At 36.1% G+C, this 21447-nt stretch overlaps 1 protein-coding gene across 1 annotated transcript in view; it reads left to right on the forward strand.

The window, feature by feature from the left end:
- The window catches only part of MAPK1 (mitogen-activated protein kinase 1), a 102018-nt gene that overhangs the window by 13534 nt on the left and 67037 nt on the right, over nt 1–21447 (forward strand). The gene's annotated exons all lie outside the window — the stretch shown is intronic.

Here is a 21447-nt window from a genome sequence, read left to right on the forward strand (position 1 = left end):
AAATGGAAAATGTAGAATACCATGGAAAGGGAAATACTTGCATAGAACTTTTTTAGTATCTTGCATAGATACTAAGAAAGAAATAACAGTACAATCTCTTTGTGAAAGAAGAGGCTTTGCCGCACAGCTAAAGCAAATTAAAACAATACATTCTCCCACTTAATGTCTAAATTACCACTGAACACAAGTCAGGCTTGCAAAGTAAAGTCACTTTGGCAACAGGATTTATCTTGAGTCAGTAACTTAGTACAGGATACTATCATATTGCCTCAACAGAGATGTGAAAGTGTTTACTTTGGGGATTTATTTGAAATTTTCCTTCTCTCTTTAATGTAGCAATGCTGAACATATCCTCAAAAAAATTTACACTTTTTCCCATTAAATCAGCTTTGTTTCTCTCCCATGGTTGAAGTAGATTCTTTAAAAAGAAAAAAAGAAAAAAAAGTACACATATCAGTATAGACCCTTCCTACAAGTTAATTTCTATTGCAGGGCCATATAGGCATACAAAACTACTTTATATTATGGTTCAGACTATCAAAAAGCCAACTAATTGCTATATTAAGACTGTTGCCAGAATATTCATTCCCTTGTTTATTAATATTCTGCCTGTGATAGTATTTTGCTAATGTTTTCAAGTACCCTTTCAGGACAGCCCTGATAGTTACCATTAAAGTGATAATAAAAGTGATATTTTTCAGGAATCCTTTCTTGTCCAAAGGGAACTAGAATTTAAATTGTGATCTCTGTTTACTCTGTCATAATTACTAGGAAGAGCCATTTATTTATTGACACCTAGAAAGCATAACCAAAAAAAAAAAAAAAAAAAAGAAAGCATAACCAATAGTCATAAAAAAGGGAAGGTTTTATAATAACATTAGGGGCATTTCTGGTTACCATAGTAAGGCAGAATTTAGCTTTTTTTTTTTTTTTTTTTTGCGGTGCTGGAAATTGAACCCAGGGAGGGCCTTGTGCTTGCAAGGCAAGCACTCTACCAACTGAACTATATATCCCCAGCCCAGAATTTACCATTTAAGAGCTGGCTGATGTTTTTCTATCATTCTAGAATTTAATGCTTACCTATAAAAATGTAAACTCAAAAAATATTTTTGGCGTTGTGTGGTTTGTGACTTTAGCAAGAAAGGCTCTACTTTAACCAGTTAAGTCAAATGCTGGCATTGGACAGAGATGTATTGTGTTTATTTAAGGAAGTATCTATTACTTCCTATTTTGGTTGTTTTTAATATAAAATTATGAGTTTTGTCTGTGTTTCTTCTTCCTCTATGGAGATGATCATGTCATTTTTCTCACTTTAGCATTACTTAGCACATTATATTTCTTTATGAGCTTCCTTTTGTTCTTGGAATAATGTACTATTGGATTCTGTTTGCCAATATTTGAAGATACTGTATTGATAAGTAATATCAATCTGTATTATCTTTATGTATGCAGTCTGTCAGGTTTAGGGTTTACTATTACTCTTCATAAAATTAATTTGAAAATTTTTCTGTGTTCTGAAAACATTGGGACCAACTTTGTCTTTAAATGGTAGAATTTCCTTATGAAAATATGGCCTGGTGGGGTTTTTTTCTGGTCTCTGTCACCAGTCTCTTGCCCCTCTTGGTTGGTAACCACCACCATGATTATTATTTGAACATTTAACATATACCTGTTAAGCACCTTCACGTGCATTGTTTAACCTTGTGTCTTTATTGTTAAGTAATCAGTGCTTAGTATTTCCTGGTTTTGAATATTATATAAGTGAAATAATACTGCCAGTGTACTTTAATCTGCTTTTTTCACTCATCATTATGTTTTTGAGAATATTCATTCATTTTTTTCCAGGTTATAAGTAGCATTGTATAAATATACAACAGTTTGTCCATTCTAGTATTAATGAACACAGGTCGTTTCTTGTTATTACAGTCAATGTTCATGTTTCCTTTTTTTCATATTTTTATTTGTTTTAATTGTACACGACAGTAGAATGCACTTTGATACATCATGTATCATGAAGTACAATTTCTCATTCTTCTGGTTATACATGATGTAGAATCCCACCAGTCCTGTCGTATAGTTATGTGTGTATGTAGGGTAATAATGTCTGCTTCATTCTACTGTCCTTCCTATACCCATATCCCCTCCCCTCCCTTCAATCCCCTCTACCTAGTATAAAGTAACTGTTCTTCCCTAGCCACTGCCCCTGCCCCATTGTGAATTAGCATCTGCATATTAGAGAAAACATTCGGCCTTTGGTTTTTTGGGATTGGCTTATTTCACTTAGCATGATATTCTTCAGATCCATCCATTTACTGGCAAATTTCATTCTTTAAGGCCGTAATTTCATTCTTTAAGGCTGAATAATATTCCATCGTGTCTATGTGTATACACGGGTTCCTTAGTTTAGCTATTGTGAATTGAGCTGCTGTAAACATTTGATGTGACTGCATCACTGTAGTATGCTGATTTTAAGTCCTTTGGGTACAAACCAAGGAGTGGAATAACTGAGTCAAATGGTGGTTCCATTTCAAGTTTTCTGAGGAATCTCCATACTGCTTTCCATAATGATTGCACCAGTTTGCATTCCTACCAGCAATGTATCAGCATACCTTTTCCCCGCATCCTCACCAATATTTATTATTGCTTGTATTCTTGATAATTGCCTTTCTGATTAGAGTGAGATGAAATCTTAGAGTAGTTTTGTTTTTGCATTTCAGTGGGCTGAGGAACTGAACAGACACTTCACTGTTCATGTTTCTGATTTCTGTTGGTATATAAGAGAACTCCAGTAACAGAATTGCTAGTTCATAGGACACATACATGTTCCCTAGTTGATGACACACTGTTTTTCTAAGTAGTTTTTCCAGTAAATTTTGTGGTTTTCACATCTTTTTTCTTTCTTTTTTTTTTTCCTTCAATGTTGGGGTTCAAATCCAAGGTCTCATGCAACATCCCTAGTCCATTCTTGCCCATCTTTTGTCAAATTTGTTCCTTGATATCGTACATTGTTGTTACTGTTATAAGTGGTATTATTTGGTAGCTGATTTATAGAAATGCATTTGACTCTTATAAATTGATTTTATTATGTTCTGCAACCCTGTTAATTTTTATTCCAGTAGCAGTAGTTCATGTTTAAAATCTTTGTCATCTGAAAATCATGACTTTTGTTTCTTTTCGTTACTTAGATTTCTTTTATCATGGTGCTGGCATGACCAGAACCTCCATTACAGAGTTAAAGAGTAGGTGTGGTGATAGGGGACATCCCTGACTTGTTATGATATTAAAAGGAAAGTTCTCATTGAATGATACAGGCCATTAATTTTTCACAAAGTTTTCTTTTTCAAATTTTTGAACTTTTTTTTTTAATGCTGAATGATTGACTTTCCATAGATGCTTTTTTTTTTTTTTTTTTTTGCATGCATAGAAAGTTTTCTGTGACTTTTCTCCTTGAATCTCTTATAAGTTGCAGTTGAGACCAATAGATTTTCTAATATTGAACCAGTTTGTATTCTTGAGATTAAGCCCTGCTTGGTCATGATATACTATTATTACATAGTGCCAAATTTGGTTTGCTAATAAACATTTGAGGTTTTCGCCTGTGTTTTTTGGTACAAAAATTAGACAACCCTTATAAAATGAGTTAGGACATGTTCCTTTTCCTGCTCTCTTTCTGTAAAGTTGGAATGATTGAGTCCTTAAAATCTCTATAGAACTTATCTGGAAAGTATTCTGGACCTGGCTTATTGTTTTAGTTTTTGGTGGGAAAATGTTAAACTACTCAAAATTCTTTTAAAAATGGTTTTGTGACTTTCCACTTACTATTTCTTCTTGATAAATTGTTTTTAAAGAAATTTATTTCACTTATTTTTATGTTCATTGAAGCATTCTTTTAATTTTATTTTGAAACATTCAGACATAGCCACAAAATAGCACTGCTTAAAAAATAAATTAAATACATGTTATAATTGTACAGTTTACAAAATAGAAAGTTACTAGTACCTTTTTTTTTTTTTTTTTTTTTGTACTGCGGATTGAACCCAGGGGCGCTTAACCACTGAGCCATAGCCCCAGCCCTTTTTATTTTGAGACAGGGTGTCACTAAGTTGCCTAGGGCCTTGCTAAATGACTGAGGCTGGCTTTGAATTTGTGATTCTCCTGCCTCAGCCTCCCAAGCCACTGGGATTGTACTGTCATGTACTACTGTACCCGGCTTGTATTTTTTACTTTTGTTAAAATATAATATACATACAGAAAAATGCACATAAGAAAAGTGCACAGTTTGATAAATTTTCCCAAACTAAATATCTGTGTAACTAACCTGCTGTGGATCAACAATCAGAAATCCCAATATCTCAGAAACTCCCCTTAACTCTCTCCAGTCATTATTCTACCAAGGTGCCCTCTGTCCTAACATCTAACAGCATAGATTTATTTTGTTTTATACTTTATATGAATAGAATCATATTAATGTTCCCTTTTCTATTTGGCTTCTTTTATTCCACATTATGTTTGTGTGATGGTAGGTTAATTCTCATGCAGTATTAGTCTTCCATAGTGGAGCTATACCACAGTTTATCTATCCTGCTAAGAGCATTTAGGTTATTGCCAGTTTTTAACCATGATTAACACTGCTACAGTGAACACTCTAGTACATGTGTTTGATGAATGTGTATGCTTATTTCTGTTGGACATGTATGTTCCTAGAAGCAGAATGATTGTGTGACAGGTTATGCACAGGTTCCAGTTTTCCATTTTACTCCTACTAGCAGTGTATTAGAGTTCAGATTGCTTTATATCCTCAACTTGCTTAACCATTCTGTGGATATGAAGTATTATACGTTGTAGGTTTTGTTCACATTTGTGTGTGTGTGCATGTTTGTAAATTTTTCTCTTGAGATTTTTTAAAAATTTAATTATAAGAGCTCTTTATAGATCCTGGACATGAGTCTTTTAAGACTTTTATGTATTGCAGATATTTTCTCCATTTTGAGGAGAGTTGCCTTTTCATGCTTTTAACGGAAATCTCTTTACTCCAGTTAACCCATTTCCGTTCTCTCATCCTCTTTTCTTGAGCATATCAGTCATGGCTATTTTAAAGACTGTAATAACTGGATCACCTGTGGATGTTTTTATTATCTGGGTTTTTTCCCCCTCATTTCTATTTTCTTGGTATGTTTGAGATATATGTTTGAAGTGTATGTTGAATACTGTGTATGAAAATTGTAGAGGCTCTGGATGACATTTTCCTCCAGAGAAGGTTTAGCCTAGTCAGTCAGGCAAATGGAGTAGTGACATTACCTTAATTCACTCAGAATAACTGATGTGAGGCTTGGTTGCAGTTTTTCTATGGTTTTGTCTACTTCTGATTTTTGTTCTCCTGGAGGTAGCCATTCATGTATCCTGAGAGCCTGAGGTGTTTACTAGGTCTCTTAGAACCCAAATAGATCTTAATTACTCTTTTTGTCTCCTTAGCGTTATGAGGCCACCAAAAACAAAAAACAAAAACAAAAACAAAAAAAAAAACTTCCTTTCTTCAGTAGCTTAAAGTCTTGCCTGTTGTTTTTTAGATGTACCAAATCTGTCAGTATTTCTTAACTTATAGTCTTCTAAATTGCTGGAGACAGTTCCAGAGCATTTATTTCTTCATATCATTCTTGCATTTCATCTCCCTGGCCAGCCTTTCATTCCTCTAGTGATGGTTTTTGCGTCCCCAATGACCTAAAATGTTGAAACTGACAGAAGTCTTTATGTAGTCTTCTCAGCTGTAGAGATACTATGGAAACTAGAACATTGGAAAGGAAGAGTTGTATAGATGACTTCTGGTTTTCCTGAATGCTCCAAGAGCCCAGACTTTTCATTTATGTCCACAAATTGGCCATTTTAAGTTATTTCTTATGCAAATGAGGAAAAGGACCTAGTCAGATGTAGGTTTAACAATCATCATTTGAGCAATAATTAGGACAAAGTGAAGGCATTTTTATTTAAGAAGTTTAAAAGAGACCGTCCTATAGGAGGCATAGACTTTTGTACCAGTGGGAGAAATCTTCTGTTTTCGTTGACTAGATTAACAGTATTAGAAAGGATAGTCATGGGCAGAGGCTCCCAGAAAGAAAGAAGGAACGAGTCTCTATCATCTCTAGTACAATCATGCATATTGTGAGATCACTGCTGGGAAAGACAGAGAAGCTCTTCCCCCTCAGTCCAAGAGAAAAAACAAAGGTTTATGCCAGGTAACCTTACCTTTTGAATCAGGTAGGTACTGAGGTTAGGTGTCTATCATGAGTGCATGAGGTATTGGAGGATTGGAATATGTGGTATATGAGGTATATTTGGGACCACTTTTGTGTACTTGGAAGTCTGCTAGATAAGAATAAAGGACTGCCCCCACTCCTTTTAAGCTCCTTGAGAGGGAGCACTTTGTCCCTGCTCTATCTCCAGCACCTAGTGCAAGCATTGTACATAGTAGTAGGTACTCCATAAATATTTGCCAAATCAGGCAGACTGTAATAATAGTAATCTGTAATAATAGTAATGGTGCCTTGAGGCTCTGTGCCATCCTCATAATCATCTCTACCTTTCCTGATACTACCATTCACTTCCCTATGTTATTTGAATTTGTGAATGAAGGAACAAACTTTAAGCCTCTTTACAAGCAGCAGGAAACATCCCATTTATCAATTTTGAAAACTGCATTTGAAATCTCAGCTCTGGCTCTAAAAGCTGGATGATTTACAACATGTCATTTAATTTCTCAGAGTCTCATTTTACTCTTTGGTGAGACAGGGATTATGCCTTTTGAGTGTTGGAATGACTACATCAACTAAATCACCATGTAATCCTAAGGGCAATTTTTTGTATCCCAATGTAGGGCTAGAGGTTCTGAATGACTATGGGGCATAGGCTAGACACCTGCAAACAGATAACTTCATGGAACTTTTTTTTTTTTTGATCATAGTAAACATGTGACATAAAATACACCATGGTAGTTTTGGGTATATTCACGTTGAGAACTCTTCTTGCAAAGCTAAAATTCTATACTATTAAACAACTCTCCATTTTCCCCTTCACCTAGTCCCTGTCAGCCACCATTCTACTTTCTCTTTAAATTTGGCTTGTTATGATTAGCCTGTTTCATTTAGCATAATGTCCTCCGGGTTCATCCATGCTGTAGCATGTCAGAATTTCCTTTATAAGGCTGGGTAATATTCCATTGTATATATGCAGATCTTTTTTTTTTTTTTTTTTTTTGCGGTGCTGGGGATCGAACCCAGGGCCTTATGCTTGCAAGGCAAGCACTCTACCAACTGAGCTATATCCCCAGCCCACAGACCATATTTTTGTAATCCATTCATCATCTGTGGACTAGGGTTGCTTCCTTCTTTCACCTGTTGTGATTAATGCTGCTATGAACATAAGTGTACAGATATCTCTCTAATATCTATTTTTAATTCTTTTGAGTATCTACCCGGAAGTGATATTGCTGGATCATAAGGTAATTCTATTTTTAATTTTTTTTTTGAGGAATAATCACACTAAGTTTCACAGTGGTTGTATCATTTTATATTCCTACCAACAGTATATAAGGATTTCAGTTTCTTCACATGCTTGCCACCTCTTTCTGCATTTTTTGATAGTATTGATCCTGTCGGGCATGAAGTAGAGGACTTGTTTTGATTGGTCTTGTGCCTGTGTTTGGTATGCTGTCAGTCAGCAGTGCATATTTGGCAGTTAGACACAACTCTTTTCTCAAAGGAACTTTTGGTAAATACAGTAGGGAGCTTAAAAAATTAATTATGTGCGTGTATGTATTTTTCCCCCAAGTGTACCCTTTTTTCATAGAAAATTTTTAAAATATTTCTTAAACCAAGTAATTGTACGGTGTCATCATAACCCACAACCCCAGTCTAATTATGAGGAAACATCAGACAAATCCCAGTTGAAGGACAGTCCAAAAAATACCTGACCAATCCTCCCCCAAGTGGTCATAGTCATTAAAAAAGAGGAGAGTCTATAAGAAATTGTTACAGCTCATAAAAGGGTAAGGAGCTATGACAATTAAATGTAATATTATATCCTGGATGGGATCCTCAGAAAAGAAAAAGGACTTTAGGTAAACACTTAGGATGTGAATTAAGTGTGGGCTTTAATCAATAATAATGTATCAGTATTGGTCAATTAAATGTGACAAATATATCAGTGCCAAGGAAAATTGGATGTGGGGTATATGGAGAAACTCCTACCTTCTTAATTTTTCTGAAAAAATCTATTTTTAAATAAGTTTATCTTTTAAAATATTTAAGTGATCGTTTTAAATTTTTTACTGTTTTCAAGAGAATGTCAGTGACCTGAATAAATGTTTATATTGAATATTTCATATAAAAGACATTATGTATATGACCTTTTCATTTAGCATAATGTAACTTTATATGTAAATTAGAGTATTTGTCTTTTTATTGAGTTTTAAGAATTCTTTAGGGCTGGGGTTGAGGCTCAGAGATAGAGTACTTGCCTAGCACATGTGAGGCACTGGGTTCAATCCTCAGCACCAAATAAACAAATAAATAAACTCTAGATACAAGTTCTTTATTAGATATATAATTTGGATTTTTTTTCCCCCAGTCTGTGGGTGGTCTTTTCACTGATTTGATAGTGCCTTTTAAATCAAAAGGGGTGTTTTTGGTAGTGGTGGTTGTGGTGCTGGGGATTGAACCCATGGCCTTGTGCATGTAAGGCAAACACTCTACCAACTGAACTATATCCCCTTCCCTGAAGCAAAAGGTTTTAAGGTTTTTAATTTTGATCAAATCCAATTTACCTTCCCCTCCCTCCAACCTTCTGTTGCTTTTGCTTTTGGTACCATGTATATTTAAGAGTCATTTGCCAAATTTGGGGTCATGAAGTTTTACCCCTGTGCTTTCTTCAAAGAGTTTTCTAGTTTTAGCTCTTACATTTAGATATTTGATTCATTTTATGTTGTGTGAGGTAAGGGTTCAACTTCATTCTTTTGCTTGTGGCTATCCAGTTGTCTCTGCATCATTTGTGGACAAGATGATCCTTTTCCCATTGAGTAGTCTTGGTACCCCAGATAAGTTTATTTCCAGACTCAGTTCTGTTCCATTGATCTCTCTTTCTTCATGCCAGTATAACGATGACTGGATTATTTTCTTGATTACTTAATTTGAAATAAATTTTGAAACTCAGTACTGCAAGTCTGTAACTTCATTCTTGTTTTTGCAAGATTATTTTCCATATAAAGTTTAGCTTTAGATTACTGACTTCTACAAAGAAGTCAGCTGACTTCTAGTAGGGATTGCATTGAAATCTGTAGACCAACTTGAGGAATATTGCCATCTTAAAACCACATTAAATTTTCTGACCCATGAACATGAGTGTCTTTCTGCTTATATAAATAATAATTTCAGTAATACTTTATAATTTTCAGAGTGTAAGTCTTATACTACTTTTGTTACATGTATTCCTAAGTAGTTTTTTAAAAATATTTTTGTTGTTGATGGACACCTTTATTTTATTTATTTATTTTGTGGTGCTGAGGATCAAACCCAGTACCTCACACATGCTAGACAAGTGCTCTACCACTGAACCACAACCCCAACCCTAGTTTTTTTTTTTTTTTTTTTATGGTATTGCAAGTGAAATTATTATTATTATTATTATTTTTTTTTTTTTTTTTGTGGTGCTGGGGGTCGAACCCAGGACTTTGTGCTTGCAAGGCAAGCGCTCTACCGACTGAGCTATCTCCCCAGCCCGCGAAATTATTTTCTTAATTGTATTTTTGATGGATTGTATGCATCTATAGTCTGTTTTTGTATACCATATATTTAGTATATTTATCTTGTGTTCTACAACCTTCCTGAAACTTATTTATTCTAATTTTAGTGGGGTTCTTATGATTTTTCTATATAAAACATTGTGTCATCTACAAAAAGAGATAATTTTACATCTTCCTTTCCAATTTGGAAGCCTTTTATTTCTTTTTAATATTTTTAGTTATAGATGGACACAGTACCTTTAATTTATTGATATGTGGTGCTGAGGATCAAACCCAGTGTCCCACACTTGCTAGGCAAGTGCTCTACCACTGAGCCACAACCCCAGCCCCATTTCTTTTTCTTGACTAATTACACTGACCAGAACCTCACTGTATAGTGTTAAAAAGTGGTGAGAGCACACTTCCTTGTCTTGTTTCTGATCTTTCACTATTTTAAGTGCAATGTTAGATGGAGCTTTTTGGTAGGTGTCCTTTCCTTTTCATTCCTAGTTCCCTGAGTATTTTTTTAAATATTTTTAATTTTTACAGACACATTTTGATTCATTGTACTCAAATGGGGTACAACTTTTCATTTCTATGGTTGTACACAATGTATGCCCACATCATTCATGTAATCATACATATATATAGGGTAATACTGTCTGTTTCATTCTACTGTTTTTCCATCCCCACCCCCTCCCACCCCTTTTTCCTCTACACCATCCAAAGTTCCTTCATTCTTCTCTTCTGCCCGCCACCCCCCATCATTATGTATTGTCATGCACTTATCAGAGAAAACATTCGGTCTTTGGTTTTTGGGGCTTGGCCTATTTCACTTAGCATGATATTTTCCAACTTCATCCATTTACCAGCAAGTGCCATAATTTTATTCTTCTTTATGGCTGAGTAATATTTCATTGTGTATATATACCACAGTTTCTTTATCCATTCGTCAATTGAAGGGCATCTAGGTTGGTTCCACAATCTAGCTATGAATTGAGCTGCTGTGAACATTGATGTGGCTGCATCACTGTGGTATGCTGATTTTAAGTTCTTTGAGTATAAACCGAGGAATGGGATAGCTGGGTCAAATGGTGAGTTCATTCCAACCTTCTGAGGAGTCTCCATACTGCTTTCCAGAGTGGCTGTACCAATTTGCAACTCCATCAGCAGTGTATGAGTGTGCGTTTTCCCCACATCCACACCAACACTTATTATTGCTTGTATTCTTGATAATAGCCATTATAATTGGAGTTAGATGAAATCCTAGGGTGGTTCTAATTTGCATTTCTCTAATTACTAGGGATGCTGAGCACTTTTTCATATATTTGTTGATCACCTGTATATCTTCTGTGAAGTGTCTGCCCAGTTTCTTAGCCCATTTATTGATTGGTTTCTTTGTACTTTGGGTGTAAAGTTTTTAAAGTTCTTTATAAACTTTGGAGATGAGTGCTTTGTCTGAAGTGTGTGTGGAAAAGATTTTCTCCCCCTCTTTAGGCTCTCTTTTCACATTGTTGATTCTTTGAGCATTTTTAACTTGAAAGACTTTTGACAAATACTTTTGCTTGAGCCTATTGAGATGATCTGGACTAAAGTTTTAAATGGCTTTCCAAGGATTTTTCTGAGGATTTGTTAGGATTTCATCTTTTATTTAATTATTTGAAAACCATATTGGAATTTTTCTGAAATTGTATTAGACATTTTTATCATAAAAGATTTTTAAAAATTTTGAATTCTTTGACCAGTATCTTTCTAGTCCTCCCCCGCCCCCACAAATGATTCTTCAACCAAAACAAGCCTTTTGCTGCAAAACACTTAATAAAATATCAGTTTTTGTTACTTTATCCAGTCGTGAATTTTCCCAGGTCTTACCCCACAGTAGAGTATGCCCTGTTCCCTTCACAACCAGTTGCTTTCAGGAATTATCTGTACTGCAGTTCTTTCTAGTGCTCCTGAGCTTGCCTCTTCTCTTTGCTGCTGCCAGATGTTTAGTCGTGAATTTTCCCAGGTCTTACCCCAGAGTAGAGTATGCCCTGTTCCCTTCACAACCAGTTGCTTTCAGGAATTATCTGTACTGCAGTTCTTTCTAGTGCTCCTGAGCTTGCCTCTTCTGTTTGCTGCTGCCAGATGTTCTCCAAACCCACTGTCAACTGGCATTGCTCACCTTCTAATGTGATAGTCTTCCTCGACTTAGATTCTTCTGGATTGGTGACTTTTTCCTGATTACCTCCACCCCTCCTCCCACCCAAGCAGATTCTGTGATTTTTTTTTTGAGCATTTGATGTTCTGAACCACTTTCAACCTCTGCTTCTTTGCTGAGGCACCTTTAGTTTTACTAAGTCTTTGGGCTCTTTGTTCTTGGTTCTCCGGGTCCTCTTGTGTTCCATACAATTTCTCTGGGTGACCTCATCCAAATTCCTAGGGGCTGATGACTCTCCAGTCCTAAAAATAAAACAAAACAAAACCTCCACTTCCCTTCAAGGCATCCTTGTCTCTCCTTTAGGTCCCTGTCTGTTTTATCTTCTCCCTCCTACTTCAAGTTAAAGCTCCCTTTGCTGTGCTGGACATGTTCTCAACAGGATTTCTTTTGTTATTTTAAACCTATTTTAATGCTTACGCTATGCCATTGTGTCCCCTTTTTCCCCCTTTCATATATCTATGAATCCAACATGTCATGTCAACATAACATTAAATTCTACTAAAACTAGATTAACTGTTACCCAGTTGTTGGGCATTCAGATTGCAGCTATAAATATTTTTAGTACAACAGCCCCCACCACTTTTTGAATAATTTTCTTAGAATTTGTTATATTATGTGCATGTACATGTGCACAGCACAAAATGGGATAACCAGGTCAGAGAAAGAAAAATGCTTTTGTACTGTGTGACCAGATTTCTGTCCTGAAATAGCATTTAAACTTAACTGTCATTAATTTTTTCCACATTTTTGATTGGTGCATTATAGTTTTACATAATGATGGGATTTGTTGTTACATTTTGTACATGCACACAGTATAAAAATATAGTTTGGCTAATATCACTCCCTAGCACTTCCTTCTTTCCTCTCTACCTCCCACCCCTTGGTCCCTTTCCTCTACTGATATCCCTCTGATTTTCATGAGATCCCCCTCCACCTTTCTTTTCCTTTTTCCTTTTTAGCTTTTGCATATGAGAGAAAACATACAATCCTTGACTTTCTGAGATTGACTTATTTCTCTTAACATAATGGTCTCTAGTTTTATCCATTTTCCTGCAAATGACATAATTTTATTCTTCTTTATGGCTGCATGAAACTCCACTGTGTATATATACCACATTTTCTTTATCCATTCATCCACTGATGGACAGCTAGGCTGGTTCCATAATTTAGCTATTGTGAATTCTGTTGCTATAAACATGGGTATGCATGTATCACTGTAGTATGATGACCTTATTCTTCAGGATAAATACCAAGGAGTGGTATAGCTGAGTCATATGGTGATTTCTAGGCCTTGTCTTTGGAGGGCTGCCATTAATTTTTAAGAGAATTCCTCTGTGCTTTTCCTGTTCCCTCTGTAACAACATGGTAATCTTACTTGTAATTGAAGAGTAGGTAGTAGCATATATTTGTAGGTAAAAATCTATTTAGTTGCCTTATTTGGGGTTTATTTGTAAAGTAAACCTTTTTTCTAAGTTTTACTCATTTATCTGATATTTTAACTGTATTCCAATTATTGGACTATTTGCTCATTAGAAGTTCAGTATTAATCTTTATTTCCTGAAAAATCATTAAAGTATTTATATAACCAAATTCATTAATTCTTCATTGTGTTCTTTTATTGCTTCAGAATTTGAAAATACACTAAGGCTTTTAACCTTTAATTTAGGCTTTTAACCTCTACAGAATTCATTGTGAATAAAAGAGCTACATTTGGGATACTTATTTTGCTCCCTTTTAATAGTTTGTTTTATTAATATTTACTAATTGCTTTTCACATAGTCATTCTTAACTTATACGTATTTATGTACGTCTTTCTGGAATCTGTTCCTTTGGTCTTGTTTAACAGCACTGAGCATTTTAAATTTATTTTTGTTTTTCCCAGATGTCTACTTTTTAATTCCTTAGCAGGACTTTTGCCTTGGTTCCTTGTCAGCTTTCCTACACTGGCAAAGTGGGTTGGCCATGATAAAAAGTATCATCTAATTACCATTTCTTTCAGTTTGGGCCTCTCTCAAAACTCAAAGCCAATTTGTCTCCCTGCTCCAAGTTCTTGTGCCTTAATTTGGTTTCTACTGGCTGTCCAGAGTGAAGGGATTTCTCACCTTAAATTCTTAAGTGTTAGCATTTGACATAGTGATAAAAATCACCAGGGAATGGGGTGGGGTGGGGTTAAAGAGACCATACTTTTTTTTCTTTCTTTTTGTATTAATTCACATGTCAGAAATATTCACCCTTTTAAAGGCATATAATTCACTCATTTTCATTATCTTCAGTTTTATAACCGCCACCACCATGTAATTCCAGAACATTTTTATCATTCCAAATAGAAACCCTGTAACCTGTCTCTTTCCATTCCTCCTCCCCACCATCCTCTAGCAGTCAACCCCTGTCTCCTTAATCAGTGCAGAAAACCTGTGCTACTTGCCTTTTGCTGAACATATGTGTTAACTTTCGTATTCTAACTTACTTATTTATCTGTGTTTTTGTATCAGGACTTTTCATGAGTCATGAGTTACTATTTTGGCATGGGTGTCATAAAATCAGCTTTAGTCATCTTTTTTTTGTTGTTTTTTTTTTTAGTTGGAGATGGACACAATGCCTTTATTTTATTTATTTTTTTATGTGGTGCTGAGGATCAAACCCAGTGCCTCACACATGCAAGGCAAGTGTTCCACTGCTGTTACAAACCCAGCCCATCTCACTTAATTTTATTAGGCGCAGGTATGTATTATCTTCTCATTCTTTCTATATTCTAGGCCTTTCTCCCCACCCACTTTTTCCCCTGCTGTTTAGGTTTTGTTATTCTCCCCCTTTGTAAGCCTCTGCCTCTGAACCCCTATTAGGCACAGTGGTCCTTCATTCTCATCATTGATGTTCTTTGCTTTTATTTTCAACTTTTAAAAAAAAATATTTTTAGTTGTAGATGGACACAATACTTTTATTTATGTATTTTTATGTGGTGCTGAGGATCGAACCCAGTGCCTCATACGTGTAAGGCAAGTGCTTTACCGCTGAGCCACAACCCCTAACCCCTATATTTTCAAATTTGAAAAATACTATATGATTATATTCTTTACTGTGATTTATAAATAGTTCTTTTTCTGTGAGCCTCCCTTACCATGGATTAATTGTGTTTGTTTTTCAGCTCTGATTTTTACTTTTATTCCTCTGCCCATTCTATCTGGTTTCTATCAAATTACTATTGATCATTTTATAATGTATATTCTGCTTGACTCATCTTTTTATCCTGTTCCTTCTCTGTTTCTTCTATTTGCTGCCTTCGGAGGTGTTTTCAGTTCTTTTTTAAGGTGTCATAATTCTGCATATTTATTCTAACCTGTTGTTACTTTGCATTCCCCTTTCATGGAACACCCTCACTGTAGTGTGTTAGCCCTGTTCCATCTTTGTCTCCATTTAAATGTAGAGTGTAGATTCTACCAAGCCTGATTCTCTTGGGTCTTTATGATCTGTTACCACTCCTGGGTTGCCCTTTATAATTTGCTCACTCTGTTCCTTGTGGTCTAGTCTTATCTTTGTTCTTTGTTTATAACATGTTTATTTTGTTGGGATTTGAAGGAGGAGGCATTCTGTGCCTTTTGTCACTTAGCTCTTCTTAAAATTCCATTGTGTAAGACTTTTTGGGCACATTCTTGTATAAATGGAAAGAAAATGGAATTCAGAGATAAAGACCAGGGTATGACCTAATTCTCTCAGTGGGTAGGTTTGGCTAAGCCACTTTGATTCAATGGTTGGACTTTGACTACTGTGTTCTAAAAAATAGGCATTACTGGACTGGGGATATAGCTCAGTTGGTAGAGTGTATGCAAAGGCCCTGGGTTCAAGCCCCAGCACCACAAAAAAAAAAAAAAAAAAATTATTTTATATTTAATGATGCAACAGGAAAATAAATGCAAAATTTATAATGACCACCTGAAAAATAAGGTAATCATGATTATTGAATTATTTAATGATTACTGTCAAATGATAAAATAACAAGGGAAAATTATAGTTGAGGGGATGGGATATAGTAAAAATCTTCCAAGTGGCAGTGATATTATTATATTTGCATTAAATTTATGAAGCACATTCTTAGCTATTCTTCCAAATAACCAACATGTGAAAAAGAAGTATACCTTCTGTTTTACAGGAGAAATATTGAGGTTCAGCAAGGTAAAGAGTGTTGTTCAAGGCACAGAGCCATGACAGTATAAGAACTTGAATTCAAGTTTCAAGACTTCCAAGAACAAGATTTGTAACTTGACTCAAAAGAATAGTTTTAAAGTTATTTCTTCAGATACACATCACTTATCACTCAGTAGGTTTTGTGGAGTGAGCGAAGACTGCAAGAGTTCAAGCAGCTGTCCTGGCGATTTCTGTCACTCTGAATGTGTACAGGTTAGTGTTGTGGGCATGGTTGTCTTCTGGGGCCAAGTGAAAAGCTGTAACATTGCCACTGTCTCTGGAAGTATTCATGTTTAAGTCTTTGGTTTTGTTTAGGAACAGTTGTATTTCATGCTCCAGGATAAAAGTGAGGAGCACAGAATGTGGAGAGAAAAGGAAAGGAACTGATATCAGAGTCACCACAGTAATTTGAGCAATGAAAAATTTGTGTAATTTCACCAGCACTCATAGTTCTGCTTGACCAGTGTTCTACAACATTCTTGTGGATCTCTGAAGTTCTTAGAGGATCCTTTGTGCCCATTCCCAGACTTTTGAAGGACAGAACATCATCAGGTCATGATCTGAAGCATGAAGGATTAGATTAAAAAATTGGAAAGTTATCAAAAAACAAAGCAGTGTCTCTGCCCTCTCAGGAGCATCAGGGCTTGTTTGTACAGCACACGGCTCTTTCCTCCTTACTCCTTTCTATCTGCAGAATAATCCCAAAGTACACGTGGCCCATCCCAGAATCCTCAGCACTCCAGACAGACATCCCTTTACCAGCCTGTGTTCTAGTGTATGCTTAATCTGTGTTCTAGCTCCAGGTGCTCTGGGAAAAGGAGCTCGCTGACCCTGCTTAGCTTTACGTGGGTTCTGTCTGGGATGGGTGGTACCTTGCCACGAGCAGTATTCTCAAAGGCCATAGATGAACCTTTGCGGTAGATTCCTGTGGCTGAGGGTGATGTGGATTGAGCCAGGTACCCTGAAAGGTCACAGAAAGTCACCTGGGAGAACTTTGTTTAAAAAAAAATTTTTTTTTTTCCAGTCTCCACTTCCAAGTTTTGTTCAGTCAATAGATGTGAAAAAGTTAATACTGGTAGGTAGGAGAAGGCGATAAGCTCCTAAGGAAGATTGAGACAATTTATGTTCTCTTGCTTGTCTGTTCTGTAGGGAGAGTGTTCCCATGTTTGACATACCAGAGTGCCACAAAGAGTCAAACGTGCTTGGAAATAGCTTGGCAAGGCAGATTTTCCTTCTGCAGAAGGCTATGCTACCAAAGAAAGTCTGACAAACAAGCACACTTGGTGGGCAGTCTCCCTGTTTTTAATCCCCAACACAGCACTTCCCCTTGCTCTGATAGGAGCAGCTCTGGGTTACAGTCAACATTGTAGGCTAATTTTAAAATTGGGGTGGGCAAAGAGAAGAGCTGTAGTTAAAATGGCTACAATTGGATCTCATAATGGCTGTGATTATCTCTTATTAAGGCTAAATATTATATTCTGAAATGGACCACCAAACTTTTCTATTTCTCACACACAGTAGAACTAAACCATGGGATTAGGTCCTAGGAAAAAGTGGGCAAAGGAAAAAATGGCTGGAGAAATGATTCTCAATCTTGGTTGAACATCACAGTCACTAGGGTCCTTTAAAAGTTAAAAATCCCAGTGCACAGACTGCAGCCTAACAATTCAGTTAGAAATTCTGAATGTGAGATCAAGTATTTTCTCTTCTTTTTTTTAAATTAGCGCATTGTAATTATACATAATAGTGGAATTTGTTATTATATATTTGTACATGCACACAATATAGCAATAAAATTTGGTCAGTTTTATTCCCCAGTACTTCCTTCTTTCCCTTCTTTCCTCCCTTCCCTGGTCCCCTGCCTTTGTTCTACTGGTTTCTCTTTCATTTTCATGAGGTCCCCCACACAGACCTTTTTTGGTAGGGTTTTTTTGTTTTCCTCTCTAACTTCCAGTATATGGAAGAAAACATACAACTCTTGGTTTTCTGAGTTTGGCCTATTTCCCTTAATATAATGTTCTCATATTCCATCCGTTTTCTTGCAAATGACATATTTCTATCCTTTTTATGACTGAATAAAACTCCATTGGGTATATATGCACCGTATTTTCTTTATCTAGTCATTCACTGATGGATACCTAGGCTGGTTCCAAAATTTGGTGGCTGTAAACATGGGTATGCATGTATCACTATAATATATGCTAACTTTAATTCTTAAGGTAAATATCAAGTAATGGTATAGATGGTCACATGAATCGTTTCTAGTCTTTTGAGGAACCTGCATCCTGATTTTTTAAAGCTCCCAGTGCTTCTAGTATATAACCAAGTTTGAGAACCACTGGGTCAGAGCAGCAAGTAACTTCCTACCATCATAACTTTGCCTATTTCCTTATTTATTTATACATACATACACACATACATACCAGAAATTGAGCCCAGGGGCACTTAACCACTGAGCTGCATCACCAGCCCCCCCCCCCCCCTTTTTTTTTATGTACCTGTCGAAAACATGGAACATTTACTTTGTGTTGGACCCTAAACTGAGGTGTTGTTGATTTTTTTTTTGTTTTTGTTTTTGTTTTTGTTTTGCAGTACTGGGGATCAAACTCAGGGCCGTGTGTTTGCGAGGCAAGCACTCTACCAGCTGAGCTATCTCCCCAGCCCTGTTTGGTTTTTTGATGGTGCTGGGGATTGAACCCGGAGCCTTATGCATGTGAGGCAAGCACTCTACCAACTGAGCTACATCCAGCCCCTGAGTATCTTTTGTCCTGGATTTATTCTACATCCTCTCTCTCTTTCCCTCTTTTCATAACGTTCCTTCCCATTTCCTTTTCTTTATGAAGTTCACCAAAACCATTAATTTTAAACCTGGTTCGAAACTGTTAACTAGTAACAAACTAATGACACTTTTCTTTTCCAAGGATCCATGTAGCATTTAACTATTGTATCTTCTGAAGTCTCTTTCAAATATGACATTTCTTCAGTTTTCTCCCTTACTTTCATGACCAAAAATTCCCCTGCCCCATGGTGCTAGGGATTGGACTCGAGGCCTCACACATGCTAGGCAAGTGCTCTACCATTGAGCTACAGCCCCAGCCTACCACAGTACTTTTGGAGAATACTGAACTGTTACTTTATAGACTCAGTTTGGGTTTGTTTAATGTTTTCTCATGATTAGAGTAAGATTATTCATATTTTCTATGCAAGAATACCACAAAGGTGATGTTGTACCCTTCTTATATATTAGAGAGTTTGTGATTTGATATGTCTTATTCCTAAAGATGTTAACTTGAATCACTTGGTGGTGTCTACCTGTTTACCCTTCTGTAATTAATGAATAACTAGGGTACATACATTGAGATAGTGATCACATTTTCACTCACTAATTTTGGCATCCATCCATAGATCTTGTCTGAAACGTGTGGTATTTGCCTACTGGTGCCTATTGATTTTAACATTCCCTCATTCCTTTTGTATGAAAAGTATAGACTTATGGATATTCGTTTTGTTCTATGGGCTATAACCCAGTGCTATTGTTATTTATTTTGTTGTTCAAATCCTTACAACTTCACCCTTTGTTTGAGTCTTCTGGTTGACCTTTGGGTCCTTTCAGTAAGCCCCATCCTTTTCTTGAATAAGATCTTAAATATTGTTTATCGCTACTGAGATTTCCAGGTCTTCTCAGCAGACAGTTTGGGATATATATGTATGTGTACTAACCCATATATTGCATGTCTCTGTTTCTGTGTCTCTCTTTCCTAAACAAAGTTTCTTTCTTAAAGAAACTATGAGTTCTTACTGATATCTCAGATAACACCACTGACAGCTCAGATTCTAATCTAAAAGCACTATTTTAATCCTCCCACTTTCTTTAGTCAACCTGGCTCTCATTACCTTCCTTCCTTCCTTCCTTCCTTCCTTCCTTCCTTCCTTCCTTCCCTCCCTCCCTCCCTCCCTCCCTCACTCCCTCCCTCTATATAGTTTCAAAATTGCTAACCTGACATGTGAGAGACAAATTCACCAACTAGATTACAGGATATGCATATGGTTCAGTTATTTATGACTTTCACTTTACAGTCTCCAGTTAAAATACTGTCTTACAAGTTCTATCCTTATGCCCTTAAGCGTGATTTTGTTATTTATTTGTAGTACAGTTAGTTTCATTTGTTTCCATTTTAGATTCTTCCCATATCCTGGATGGTTTTATACATGACTGTAATTCTTTGAGTCATAGCTGTATATGAAACATGCTCTGAAATGTCGCTTCCTTCTTTATCCCAACCACCTTATTCCCATTCCCTCTCTCCTGATTCCTGTAAATAGTCTATGTAGTTTTTTATCTATATATATTTCTTTTATACAAATAAGCAGATACATTTATATTTTCTTGTTATTCCTTCTTTCTTACATAAAAAATGAATAGTATACATCTCTTTTGGACTTTGCTTTTTTCATTTAACAGTATAATTTGGAATTCCCTCCTTGTTCTTAGAGATCCTTCTCATTCATTTTTATAGCTGCAGAATACTCACTCTATGGTGTGGATGTATCTTGGTATGTTCAGCCAATCTCCAGTGTATGGGCAGTTGAATGGCTTCCAGTATTTTGCAGTTACAGATAATGCTGCAGTGAATAACCCAGTATATATGCATTTTCATATCCTTGAAAGTTTATAACCTAGGAGTAGATTCCATGGGTGGGATTGCTATGTCAAAAGATAGGCACAACTGGGCTAGGGAGATAGCTCAGTTGGTAGAGTGCTCGCCTCACAAGCACAAGACCCTGGGTTCAATCCCCAGCACCACAAAAAAAAAAAAAAAGATAGGCACACATATATAATTTTGTTAGGTATTGCCAAATTCTTGAGAAGGGTTGTACAGTTTGCATTCCTAGCAGCAATATATAATTGTTGCTTGCATATGTTTTGAAACTGCACATACATATGAATGAGTATCAAATTTTGTTCAGGGCCTTCCTTGTCTTACCTACTTCCTCTTTTGTCATGATGAATTACAAAAGAAACTAACCACAGAAACTTTTTAATGCAAAGAAGTAAATTAGGATTTTAGAACTGACTGGAGATTTTCTTACTGGTTTTTAAAGTTATAATTATGCATTACATTTTTCTAGTTTAGCTTCTATTATATAACAGCTTACCACCTGCGTAGTTGTACAAGCAGCTCTTTTCAGTTTAGCTAATACCATGTACTTCAAGTTTGAACATTTTCCCCATCTTAGAGTCATTTTCCACATGTGTGAGGCAGGTGTTTAATATCTTTGACAGTGAGGCAGTTCA

This window comes from Sciurus vulgaris (genome assembly GCF_902686455.1).
Source record: "Sciurus vulgaris genome assembly, chromosome: 8".
Lineage (NCBI taxonomy): Eukaryota > Metazoa > Chordata > Mammalia > Rodentia > Sciuridae > Sciurus > Sciurus vulgaris.